The following is a 13,208-nucleotide window of genomic DNA, read 5'->3' as shown; positions in this document are numbered from 1 at the left end:
ATACATTTGCAATTTTAACATATGTAGTCCTCAACACGAGGATTTGGGAGACCCTAAGGTACCCCATAGAACTCAATATTTTCCATTTAGACTTAGTATGAGTATCACTAAATATTTAGTATGAAGAAGCTTTATAGGGATTACATTATACAGCAATTCCTAATTGGACTCATTTCCACCTTACCAAAGTACACACGTGCCCTTTTTATCGCGACAGGATTAAAATACATTTGAAGAGCTTTCTGGCTAACCCCAGTAACCAGAATTCAAAGAAAGATCAGTGAGCAATTGTTTCCAGAAGAGATAACATTATTATTTTGTCCTCTGTCCCAAAGTAGCTGATTCTGAAGTGACTTCTGTACGTACAGGCTATAGCACAAATGAAATGCAAAGGATTATTTCAGTCACAGCATACACATCTGAGCCACAGAGCATGGCTGATAAATGCTTTTATTCATCACACTTTACTTAAAAACGCAAATTCTATCTTTTTAGCATTTTGATTTCCAATTTTTTCCCCAATCTATTTCTGTAATCATACTGTCTATTTGTACAGCAGATGAGACACTAGTTATACCTTGGAGAATTAGAAACATAAACAGAATAAGCATTTAGGTCAAAATGAAAATTAGATTCTAAAACTGTTTGTAGGAACTCGCACAATTTGTATTTACAAATTCACGTAGACTTAATTTTGAAGTGGAATAAGCTGTGTATTCAAAGCTAACTTTGATGACAACCTATACTCCCATAAATATTAATTACCAATATCTAACCAGCTAAACCATTCTAACCATATTTGCATTTCAGAGTGATTATTTTTGTAACTAGCATATTAATTTCCTTGAAATGAATAAATTATTATAGTTATTTTCAATTCTCCCCTGTGTATATTTCCAAGAAAATGGTGTCCTAAGGCCCGAATAATTACCAGCCAAATACTAGATAGTTCCCTTGATCTTTGCTTAAGATACATATGTATATGTGCTCCCACCCATAACTGCCTACCATCTTCTGCAGCAGACGATACTAGAGAAGACTGGAAAATACAACTTCCAGGAGATACAGAATCTTTGAATCAAGATGACTGGAAGTTGTGTTCCAACACTACATAGTTATGTAGGGGCAGCCCTTCTGGCCTCTGCAGATTATTGAGGACTATTACTTTGACTCATGCTCTTTAACTTGGTCACAGACAAAAGCAAAGCTGGGTGATACACAAGTGAGGCACTGTGGGGTCCCTGTTGAACGAGACAGGACTTCAGCCACAGGAAGCAAGTTTAAGTTGAAAAATGGCACTGTGACTGCTCCAGCAGATACTGCTATTTTCAAGGGGTACAACAGATCTAAGACCAGCTCTGTCCTGCAGCCACTCCTGTTCCCTGGCTGCATCCACATGGAGCTCACAGCCCTCACCCTGCATGGCTTCCCAGGTCAGGGAGAAGCAGCACAGCAACAGACAGTCACCCTGCTTCGTTCTTAGCCTCAGAAGCCTTTGAAAGATCTGAAATAAACTGCTGCCAGCTCAGCTTCAGGTAAACTGCTGACTGTCAAAATCTTTGGAAAATGTCAGAATGTGGGTAGTGATTACAGTTTACACAGACACTGCTTCATGTGCAGTGTTTGCTGTCTCCCAGCTTCAGCAGATAACATGCTGCTGTACAACAGTCAGCTCTTCCAGAGTGAGGGAAAATGCATCACCCTTGCTGTAAATTACTCACAAACAGCAAATGGCATCTACACAGGCAGCAAAAGGATTTCTGTTCCCCTTAAATATACCAAACATACACTGGCACAGTAACCAATGCAGAAGGGTACAAATTGTATACTCACAACTTTCTTACACAAACTTCCTAAGGATGAATATTAAACAGACACTTGCACCAACTCAAAGGCCCACCAGCCTTCCTTACAATCATCTTAAATGTTTTAAGAAAAACAGAAGTTTTTCACAAAAAGGACTAAAGCATGAGCCGTTGTAGCAAAAGCTGAAGATGGAATTTACTGCTGTAACTCTCCATCTAATACTCGCACAAGAATAATCAATTAAGACATTCCCAGATGGTTTTAGTGTCTAACAGATCTATAGCACGACAGTAAGAGTCACAGAAGAGTGGCACCACTAAGACAAATTATATGAATAAGTGGCATTAGAATGCACTGCCAATACACCCAAAAAGTTATTTTTAAGGACTGTGACAAGAAATATTCCAATTAAGCCGCGTAAATTACCAGAATGCAACCATCATTACTGAAAAGAGAATTTCACTTGTTACCATAAAAAGAATTCATTGCACAGACTGGAGAAATATATATTCTTTGGACTTATTATTAAAATAAATGTAATGAGTTACAATTAAATGGGTCTTAAATAGCAATAATTACCTAGAAACGCTGAACAGATGAGCACAGGTGAATATTGCACCTATCAAAGCACACAGCGAAGGAAATGCAAATAAATGCTTCATCTTTAAACTAAGCAACCTGATGTCAGCTCAGTCAACCAACATCGTTGACGTAATTACACAACAATACAGGTTTTATTATGTAACCATATGGAAATCTGTAGGCAGGGCTGAACAGTGCTAAAAGGAGATTTAATTAAGTTTGCAGAAGATCTCATTATGCAGTACTGGAACCACAGAGTATGAACTGGATCTGCTCAGCTCTGACACTTCTTTCCAGCTTTTTATTCCAGAATTTCAAAGATTGTTTAAAAAATGATAAAGGAGGAAAAGGAGCAGCTCGTCTGAAACATGATGATTTTTTCATATCAAAAATCACCACGAAATGAAAAAGGTACTGTGCAACTGAATAAATGGCAGCTGTGCCAGAGATGAGCTTTTATAGCCAACCTCTCAACAAGCTGAATATTCGCTGCTTTTGATGAAAAGAAAATGCAAAAAACTAAGCAAATCTCAGAGTTAAATTCTTTTTAATGTATTTTAAGTTGACAAACACATCCCTAACATCACTGGCATTAGCCTAGTTCTGCTGGCAGCTCACTGCAGCCCTCCTGCAAGGAGCCAGTTCCTCTGTCCCTTTCCCAGATCTGCTGGCAGCGACTAAGGGGACTACCCTCCTGTTCCCTGCCAGCAGGCAGGTGCTCTGGCCTCCTCCCTTCACACCTCTCCCTTTGCCTCCCAGGATCACAGTGCCTTCCTTCCAACTACCCAGGCAGCCAGAAGCAGAAGCACGCTGCAGCAGGTTTGCCCACGGGCCACCTCTTTGGTCTGCTTCCTACCCACCTGCAGGACTCCCCCAAGCCTTGCAATAGGGTCAGCTCCAAAAAGCTGAAGGTGCTCTGCTTGGACTCAAATCATTAGCTCACAAGGCTGCTTCTTGGGACAACATCTCCTCTTCCAACAGCAGAAGTTAACAATCGAATGACAGTGGTGGTCTTTTCCCTCAGAAACATTCACTGCACTCCAAGCTGTGTACACATGAAGCATCACCACTCTAGTTAAATAAGAAAATCACAGGGGAAAAATAACAGAGAAATGGAAATGGCAGCTTGACTGAGGACAGAACAGAAAAAAGGATGGACTCATTTCTGCAACCCTGCAGAGCACACAGCAGCACTGAGGCACAGTGATGTGCTGCAGAGGACACACGGCCTCTCTCACACCAACTGCTGGGGTGCCTCAGCTGCATCTTTGTTGGCCGTGATTTAAAGGTATGGAGCTAGATGCATTTACTAAATACACAAGTGACACAAAGGCAGTCAATGAAATCAGCCCATGCTAAGGTATGTTCTTCATTATCTGCTTTTGTCCAGAAAACATAAGAGTTTCTCCCTACTTTTCTCCAGTTACAGCTTTCCAGTTGCCTCTGTGCTTGATCAGTGACTTCTCTTTGCTCTCTCGGCTGTTGTCTATCCAATGACATGCTTAGACACATCTGAGAAATTCAGGTGTCTTGCTCTCCTCACTCACGTCTATCCCAATTCAGTTCTCTTTCAGTTCTCTTTTCCTCTCAGACAATTCCTTGTTAGCATAAATCACCTGTCACTTAGCTTGATAGATTTAGTTGGATCCAAACTGAGAAAGCTGAGATCATTCTCAGCTCTCGCAGCGTTCTTTATTTTACCATCTTGAGGTTTCACGCGGCACTGCCAATTTAAGTGGTTTCCAAACTTCATTTCAATATCATACATTGTACAATTACAGTTTTGCTAAGAAGAGCAGTCTAAGGGAGACTTATGGGTGTGTGTGACGGGTATGTTGAGGAACTCTTTTTAGCCACGTATTTCACTGCCTGCCAAAGAAATGTTTGAGGTACCACCTGCGCAGGAAGAAAACACTTATGCTGAAAAATCGTGTAAGCATGGAGGGTCATACCACTGTTCTCCTTCACTGATTAAATAGAAAGCATTTATTCACACTGAGAAATGGGCAAGGAATGTTTCCTACTCAGTTTACTTCAAAGTACACAAAGAAAGAACTACTAACAGTCTGACTTACAAGCAAGCTAAGAATAATGTGTCCACAACTGTAGCAGCATTCTACTTTCAGCCCAGAGCATTTCTGAGGCAGGGCTGAAGGCAGCCAGCATGGATCTGCTGCACAGTAGGGCCAGGGCAAACTCTTTGCCCATTCCAGCCCCCAGGGCTGTGTGGGGCTGCTTGGCAGGGTCCTGTGGGTGTGTGCATTGCAACCTGGGTAGTTTTGGACACCGTGTGCTACTTCCCTCCTTCTGTTCCTTCCTTCTGATAAAGGGATCGCTTTAGCCCACACTAAATACAATGTAAAGGAGCCAGTGTCCACAAAAGCCAGTGGGAACTGGTGATTTTAAAACCACTGTTGATTGGGACAGAAGTATCTTTGTCCAGAGAGCAGACTAAAAAAAGTCAGAAGCAACATCCAGAGATTTAATATTCAGAATATAAATAGCTCTCTACTATCAGAAAAATCAGCACTACTGAATAACAGAATGAAACAGATGATAACTGAGGGAAGGACAGTAACCATTCCAAGTGGTGATACATTAAAAATAAGAGAAATTTCTAGATACTGGTGCAAAGAGCTGAAGTCCAAACAGGTTTCCCGTTCCAAATAAATAAATAAATAAGGAAAAAGAAAAACCATAATAAATACATTAGGGATCATTACAACATGATCTGTGTGGACATGAATTCAGCAGGCCTTCAGGGATTTGGGTAGAATCCTTTCAGATGAATGTAATCAGAACTTTGGTTATCACACATTCCTAAAATCACGCCATGGTTGTTGGTTCAATTATATTTTTTAAAATACTCTTCAAATATAAAATGATAAAAGCTTCTTAAGCAATCTCTTTACCATTATAGTAATGTGTTATGAATTTAATCCCAGTGCATTCACACTGAAGGTATCTATTTTCACCCTCATTTAATACAATACCCCTGGGAGAATTAATTCTGAGCAAGAGAATACACGCTCAGATAATGGTTTCAAAAACTATGGCACATGGCAAGCAATATTGTTAAATCTGAAAAGGCCCATTATTTAGGAAACAGGGACTTAATTATGTTTGCAATTCCTAACATTCATTGGCTACAACTCTGTTAAAAATCTCCAGGACACTGAAGTACAGCAATGCCTTTCTTGTAGGCCTGGCAGCACCTCCACCATATGGAGATTACCTTCAGTGCAGTAACCTGATAAACTCAAAGCCCATTGAAATGCAGCTGAAAGAAGACAGGAAATCCTGAGCTTAAGAAAAGTGAGTACAAGAAGGATGTCATTTAATTTTATTGACATCTTAAAGACAATTACTGTCCTCCCAAATATCATGCTTTCTTTTTTTACATTTAAATTAAGATATGACATGCATTTAGCCATGCAGAATGGGAAAAACAGAGGGGGAAAGAACATGAAGCCTACGTTTTTAAGTGTAGTAGACAAGCATAAATTCACTGCAAAACAGTTTGTGCTGACAGAGTAATTAGACCTAAATGAACTAAGATTAAATTTGCACATCTATGGCACCTGCCATGCACCAGATACTGACACAGTGAGTACAGGACTCCATTTCACTGAGCTGGTTTTGAAGCTGACCTTCTGGACTGAGTGAGAAGTAAGGCCATGATGCTTTGAGGAAGCAGTCAGAAAAACACACTGACTGCAGTCAGGCCTGCAAGGCATGGACAAGCATCAGTGAAAGTTGGTCATTCACTCTCTAGCACCACGGAGGGTATTTCATTATTCATACATCCCTTTGGGGCACCTTCAGAAACAGAATTTCATGGTCAGCATCCCTGGAAACTTCAGAACTGATTGCATACTGTAGGTATAGAGATAGCAAGACTAGAAGAAGGCAAGAGTCACTGTTTTTATGACCTCTTTATACTGAATTCCTCTAAATAACATTGAATTGGATCATATCCATTCACTTGGTAAAAACTGGATGAAATCATTTGAATATTATCTGAGATTAACATTGGGGGTAACAACTGTAACACACTTACTGACAGGAAAAGAAATCTGAGATGAGCCAAGTGATTTCACACCAAGAAAGAAGATACCGACATAAAGCAATCATTTAAGTCAAGGAATGTGCCAATCTCTAAATTAAGAAAAAGGGTTAGAAGAAGAAGAAAAAAAAATGCTGCTAGGACTATGACATTCCAATAAAGATGTATGTGACAGCATTATTTTAAACTTGCAAAGTAAAATTTATATATAATTGCCTTAATGTCAAACCTGTAATTCACAAGGGGCTTTGAAAGTTGCCCAAGGCAATACTCAGGTCCATTCTGATAATTAGAAGACCACAAAAGAGAAATTAAACAGAAATACATAGACATTATTGAGGAAAAAAAGGAACAGTTCATTGCACAATTAGAGAAAAATTCTTAATAGAAACACATTCAGGAATGACCTCTTCTCCATATCAAAGGAGGAACTATTAGGCTTTTAAAGATGGTTAGAGGACTGATCCTTAGAAAAAAGATTTACACAAATACCAAAGAACTACTGGAGGGGTAATTCATACCATCTATTTTTAGCTAAAGGCTTTTAGCACCTAAGTTACGATCTTGTAGATGCAGCATAGAAATGGACTCACAGAAGACAACTTAGCATCTCTCACGTGCACTCCCTCCTGTTACTGACTGCAGAGTAGATAATGCCAGCTAGGCAGAGAAGCATTCACCATTCTCCCCTCAAACAACATGTTAAGTACACCTACTAAGTCAAACAAGACTTTTTGCAAGCTCTGAAAGTCTACCAATGGTTGGCGATGTAGCTGATGGTTTGCAAAGTTTGTTTTCACTCTCCTTGATTAAAAAAAAAATAAAAATAATAAAAAGAACATCTATACTTAAAGCAATTACGCTCATGTCCAATGCAGTCTCTACTTTAAATGCCAGTAAGAATCTTTCAGAAGAATTGTGAAGTAAAATACGTCCCACAGATTAGTAAAATTGCACTTTTGGCTCTGCTTGTTTTTGCATGGTAGCCATTATATAAACTGCAAATGAACTTCTACCAGTTATTCTATTGAAGTGACTATACTTGGAATACTTGCATTTTATAGCGGCATTTTATTGCCAGGAGATTGAGAATAGGACATGTCTATTAAAAACTCACTGATAACTTCAGTAAATCACAGACACGTCACAATCAGTGTGAGACAAAGGCAGCCATTCTGAACAGTCTGTAGTAACTGAAGAGTATCGCAGAATAAATATTCTAACGATGTGTGGGCATTTTTTTGTTAAGTCTGTCAGGTTACACTCTTACTGGCATATACATTACCTGAATTTACAAGTTCTGCTGTGGCTGAAATTTGAACGATGCAGAACATTTTGGCCTTGACTCCAGGAAATAACAGAAACGTTTTAGATTAAGACCACAAGGTTCTCTGCAAATTTATTTTCATATTTCATATCAGGAAGATGGACCTAACTGATTTGCTAGATTAGACTACTATAGCACTTCAGGTGCTGTCACTCTCCCTTTGGTCTGCTGTTTACAACAGTAATTCTGTTCTCTGCATTCACATCATGCAACTTGTGGTCATACTCTTGACCCTAGCTTCCTAATCACATAATTCCTCTTTGCTGTAAAAGCCTTTTAAAAATGTCCCTGCCCACATTCAGACACACTCTGTATCAACTCTACTAACAACTTGGCTGTATCAGCTATCTGCTTTCACCTCCTTCCCTGTGCCATTTTATCAGTTATTTAAAGTTCCTAACAGTCAATCACATTCCATTGTTAAATGACATCTTCAAGACCAAGTTTCCCTACAATGTATTTAAATTTGACACAACCAAATATTTAAAAGATTACAAAGTATTTCATCATAGCAGAAGAATATTAATCTGAGATTATCTGATGATCTGCGAAGCTCCTTTCAACATAACATATGCTCCTTCTCTGCATAAGAACATTATTTTTTCATACACTGTGCAGAAACATTTCACTTGCTGAGTAATACACAGCTTACATGAAGCTGCACATCCTATGAAATACCACACCAGCTGAAAGTAAGTAATGAATTGCTTTGCTACCAGCTTCTGATCTATGCAAAAACAGCTGCTGCGCAGAATTAGCTCTTTGGATGGAACTGCATTTGACCCACAGAAATACAGATGTTTTCATGTAAGTTTCTTACCTTCTCTTGAACATCTGGCTTCTAGTTAGCTTGCAGCGGTGAAAATAGAGAGGAAACGAAAAACTGGCAGCAGCTCTTCCTTAAGACAATGCCATACCCGGGCAGATCCTACAGACACAGCTGAATGGCCTTGTCAGCCAGCTGAAGGAGGACAAGATCAAATCATTCCATCGTCTGCAGACTGCACAGGCTATGCCAGGAGCCACGAGAACCCTTTGCAGCACTATGGGATACGGACCTCAGAACTCCATGCACAGGCCACCTGAAACAGATAAGAGGTAGGTCCAGAGTCATTCTCAGATTTTTACAGTTCTGTGAAGACAACAGCCAACTCCAAATGGCCTGAAAGCCTCTTTAACTTTTTGGAAGCGTGGGGAAATCCTGTGGTACATGCTGAGAAATTCTGCTGGAGAGAACAGCGATGTCTCAAAGAGTCAGCAAAGAGATCACAACTATTACTCCCTCAGGGTACAACGGATTAATAGCAGCTCATTTGAAAACAGATAAAACTGTGTGGGTGAATGAAGCTGAGCCTCTCCTATGGGCTCAGAGCCTGCAAGAGATGTGGCTGGTCCTTTAAGCAATATCTGCAGTACAGTTTTATAGTGCACACTCAGTCTGTCTGTAAAAAGAGACATTGCAGATGAAGTAGAAAAAAAAAAAAGAAAAAAAGAAAGATTTGCTCAAAATAATATTGATCAAATTGCCAGATCAGTGAACAGTGAAACAGGTATGTCTTCCTGTAGGTCTTTGTTACTGATTGACTGTAGAACCATTAGTGTGAATGTGCTTTCCTAATGGGTTAGCAGAATTGACTTCTGAATGACAGTGTTTCTCCTCCAGGCTTATAAAGCCCCCAAAGTGCAATGAATGAAGAAATTTTGCTGAATCTTAAAGGACAAAGGTCAAACAGAGGCAGAGATAAACTCTGACTGCCCCACAGTGAGTTCAACTTCTTTTTGCAAAGAAAGAATATTTTAAAATAATATTTTGTGACAGTTAATTAAAAAGGAATCATAAACCTCTGACAAAAAGCTCACCAATCTATTCCCAAATGGGCTTCTGAATTTTGTTTCTGTTTTCTGGTGTACCAGCTATGTGCACACTTTGCTTTGTATTTCACCAACAATAGCTTAATAGCAGTCTGGCAAGCAGGCAGGCAGGGTAGTGTTCCAAGAGGCTTAGTGAAGGACCTTTAAATGCAGGGAAGCAGATTAAAAGTTCAGTAAACAATGTGAAGAACGGTGGTGATGAGGACTCAGAATGCCTCAGCAAAATGGGAATAACATTGACATGGCTTAAAAGCATCCTTTTTCTAATGGGATTCTCAGCACAAAACGCTCCTGGTCTCCTCCCAGGCTGCAAAATCTTCCCATTCTGCTTCCACACACTCACTCAGTGTAAGGGAACAAAAGCAAGGTGGAACTACATGCAGGACATGAGGAACGTGAATGTGTGTCACAGTGTGAGTGACTTCGGTCTGGCTGCAGGCCCCACAGAACTCATGGGGTTCTTTGTGCTTGAGGATGCTTCCACACACACACGGGACCATGTGTGTCAGCAGCCAGTGAATGTTAGCTCACCTACTTGGCAACCATACAGAATTATGCTCATAATAGAGAAAAAAAAGAAAAAGACAAGTTGGCTTAAGAGCCAGCTGGCACTGCTGGCAGGTTCCACAGGACGCTGAATTACTTGGTTTTACAGAGCACCATAGGAAGAACGCCTGATGCCTGCCAAGGTTTGAAGCCAGTATTTCACCATTAAAGACACAAAACCACTCTGGTTTCTGGTGTTGACTGACTTCAGGCCCAAGTTAACAACCATACCCAGCATGTCAGCTGTCTCTTCTGATATGCCTGCCCTTAGAATGGATACTGCAAATCTGTGTGCAGTTACACAGAAATAAATTTATCAGAAATCTTTACAGGTACTCAGATAATCTAAAAAGCAGCAAGTGCTTAGTCACTGCTGGGAGGCAGCAGATCTGAACTCCTGGAGGGGAGGAGTGCCGTCCAAAGAGCTCCTCCTCACCTGGGGAAGCTGCTGGCATTTTGTGCATTAGTCTTTAAAACTTCATCTAGTAAATGTAGTTCAGTTTAATAAACCAATAAATATTCCTGAATGAACATAACAAATGATTTTAATGTCTGGCACTAAAACTTAGGAGTAGATAAGTGCAAAGATAATAACAGATGAAATTTTCCCCTACCGGTACAAGGGGAGGAAAAATCCTTCTGGCTTTTATCAGAATTTCCACATGCAGCCTCAGCCATTGGAACACGCATAAGTTAAAATAATTCTTTCAACATTTATAGTGACCAAAGGGACACAGAACTAATAGAACACAGACTGCAAATAAACAGGTACTTTAATTAAAGATTTTAGAGACAGGTGAATATTTTGTTCATCATTTCATGGTGAGAAAGGACACGAAGAACACACACAGACATCTCTGCTTCTTTGCCAGAGGGCTGCTTAAGCCAGCCTGAATAGCAAAACCAAACCACTACTATCTCTAAGTATGAATAAGTGGAAAAAAGCCTGCTACACAGGATGCTGGGGTAATAGCTTACTCCCATGAAAATTGGAGGAGGACCATTAGCAAAATATAACATCAAGAACTACTCTTCCAAGAAGTCATATACTTAGAAAATTATTTCGGGACCAAGAAGTCCAGAATTCTGCTAAAGGATGAGCTTGTACAGAAGCAGATTTGTTCCTGTAACCTCTTAGTGCTGACAAATGGCACACCAAGCAGCTTACGACACTCTGTCCTGTGCACCAGAGCAGCCACAGCCCAAAGTCCTGGACCAGAGGCCCCCTGGCCATTTCTTGAGTATAAAGCAAACTTCCCTACTTATGCATCTTCCTAACAACCCTGCTTGACTTCCTATGCTCCTCTATCACAACATATTCTTCTGCTTAAGGGAAAAAACAAATAAATAAAAAAATCAGAACAAGCGAGTTAAGCTTGTTCTTACTGGCAGATATTTGTCCTTTCTTGGAAGACTTAGTTCTCATTCTGCTACAAAGAGGTGTTTTTTACTTCAATCCTAAATCAAAGAGTCTTTCCTCTCCTTTTCACTCCCCTTTCACTTGCCTGTCCAGACCACTTTTCCCTCTCTTAGTTAAAAAGAGTAAACATTTTAGACTTATTACAATACTTTTCCCCTTCCAGAAGAGTTCCCAACAGGTTTTCCTAACTTGACTTCAAGGTTCCGAGCAGTTCCAACTGCAACTAAAATTAATGAGAAATGAGCGTGCAGCAACTTGAGGAATTATGTCCATTTAGCATCAGTCAGGTAACACCAAATCACCACTCTCAGTACAGCAATGAAACTATTTTCATGACAAAAATCAGAAGTCCAACATCCTTTTCCTTTCTTAGTCTTCAAATGCAGCAGCAAATCCTAGGTGGGAGGGAAGGAAACCTTCGCCAGCTTTGAACATCTCTGAAATAGTTTCTAGTTTCTAAAACCTGCCCACTGCAATGGTAAGGGATAAAAAGAAAAAGCAACAAAACAAAAAAAAAAGCCACCTACTCTGCAGTTTAATATTGCAGATACTGCATCTACAGAGCTGTCTCTGCAACAGGACAATGCTTCACTCTACCAAAAATAAAGCACAGTCCTAGAACTACAAGAAGAGATAACAAACATACCTCAAAATAAGAAAATAAAAAACAGCAACAACTCCCAAAGCAGACTCAACTTGTTCTTTTGATTGTTATTTCTGAAAGTACAATACGAAAATCAGATGAAACACACTACAAAATAGATATTCTAATAATGTAAGAGGAAATTAAAAGCCAATATTAGAGGGCTGCATGGTTCAGAAAATCAGGAGACTGCTACTGATAATTGCTATGTATAAGTACTCCCAGTGATTTATCTTACGTGAGTTATAGATCAGATTCAAACTCTAGACCTTACTGCGTGTTTTCCTTATATGTAACAGTGGTGCATTTGTACTGTTGTACAAAAGGTTGTCAGTACTTCCACTATAAACCTTTTACTAGGATTTTAAATTTTGTCATAAAACAGTGTGTCAGGATGAAAACTGGGCAGTTGCAGTCTATTAACAGCACAAGATAAGACTGCAAATACAGTCACAGAAATACTGAAGCTGGAAGGGCCTCTGGAGATCACCAAGTCCAACCCCCTTGCTCAGCAGGGTCAGCTAAGCAGGCTGCTGAACTTGAATATCTCCAAGCACGGAGACTCCAAAACCTATCCAGGCAATTTGTTCCAGCATTTGATTACCTTTGCAGTAAAGATAATAAAACATATATGCATGAAAGTGAATTAACTACTATATACTGTGTATCATATGAAAAAATAAGTTATAAATTAGTAAGAATGAAAGCCATTGTTAGCTGGCCATGATCCAACTATACTAAAAGAATGCAAGCTTGAATTCATTACTACAGTATCTTTGTAGTTTGCACATACTTAAAAGGCAGCCAACAAACCAGCCATAGAATAGTAATGCTCCCATGTATTTCCCATGTATATCCCATGTATTTGAACTAACTCAGGGCCCATTTGAAAATATGACTCTCCTTAGTTCAGTAATCACTGTTACATTTCTTGAAGGCCACAAAG

The 13,208-nt window shown here is 39.7% G+C and overlaps 1 protein-coding gene across 4 annotated transcripts in view; it reads right to left on the bottom strand.

Annotated features, from left to right (window-relative positions):
• VSTM2B (V-set and transmembrane domain containing 2B) overlaps positions 1–13,208 on the bottom strand; it is a 200,540-nt gene that overhangs the window by 80,428 nt on the left and 106,904 nt on the right. For 3 of the 4 annotated variants that reach the window (XM_032447136.1, XM_015874013.2, XM_015874014.2), the window contains one exon: positions 8,602–8,863. The gene's annotated coding sequence lies outside the window, so the exon portion shown is untranslated. The remainder of the gene's footprint in view (positions 1–8,601; positions 8,864–13,208) is intronic. The other variant, XM_015874015.2, reaches the window with a different exon arrangement.

This window comes from Coturnix japonica, chromosome 11 (genome assembly GCF_001577835.2).
Source record: "Coturnix japonica isolate 7356 chromosome 11, Coturnix japonica 2.1, whole genome shotgun sequence".
Classification (NCBI taxonomy): domain Eukaryota; kingdom Metazoa; phylum Chordata; class Aves; order Galliformes; family Phasianidae; genus Coturnix; species Coturnix japonica.
Note: the sequence above shows the minus strand (reverse complement) of the source record. Positions and strands in the feature narration are given on the sequence as shown.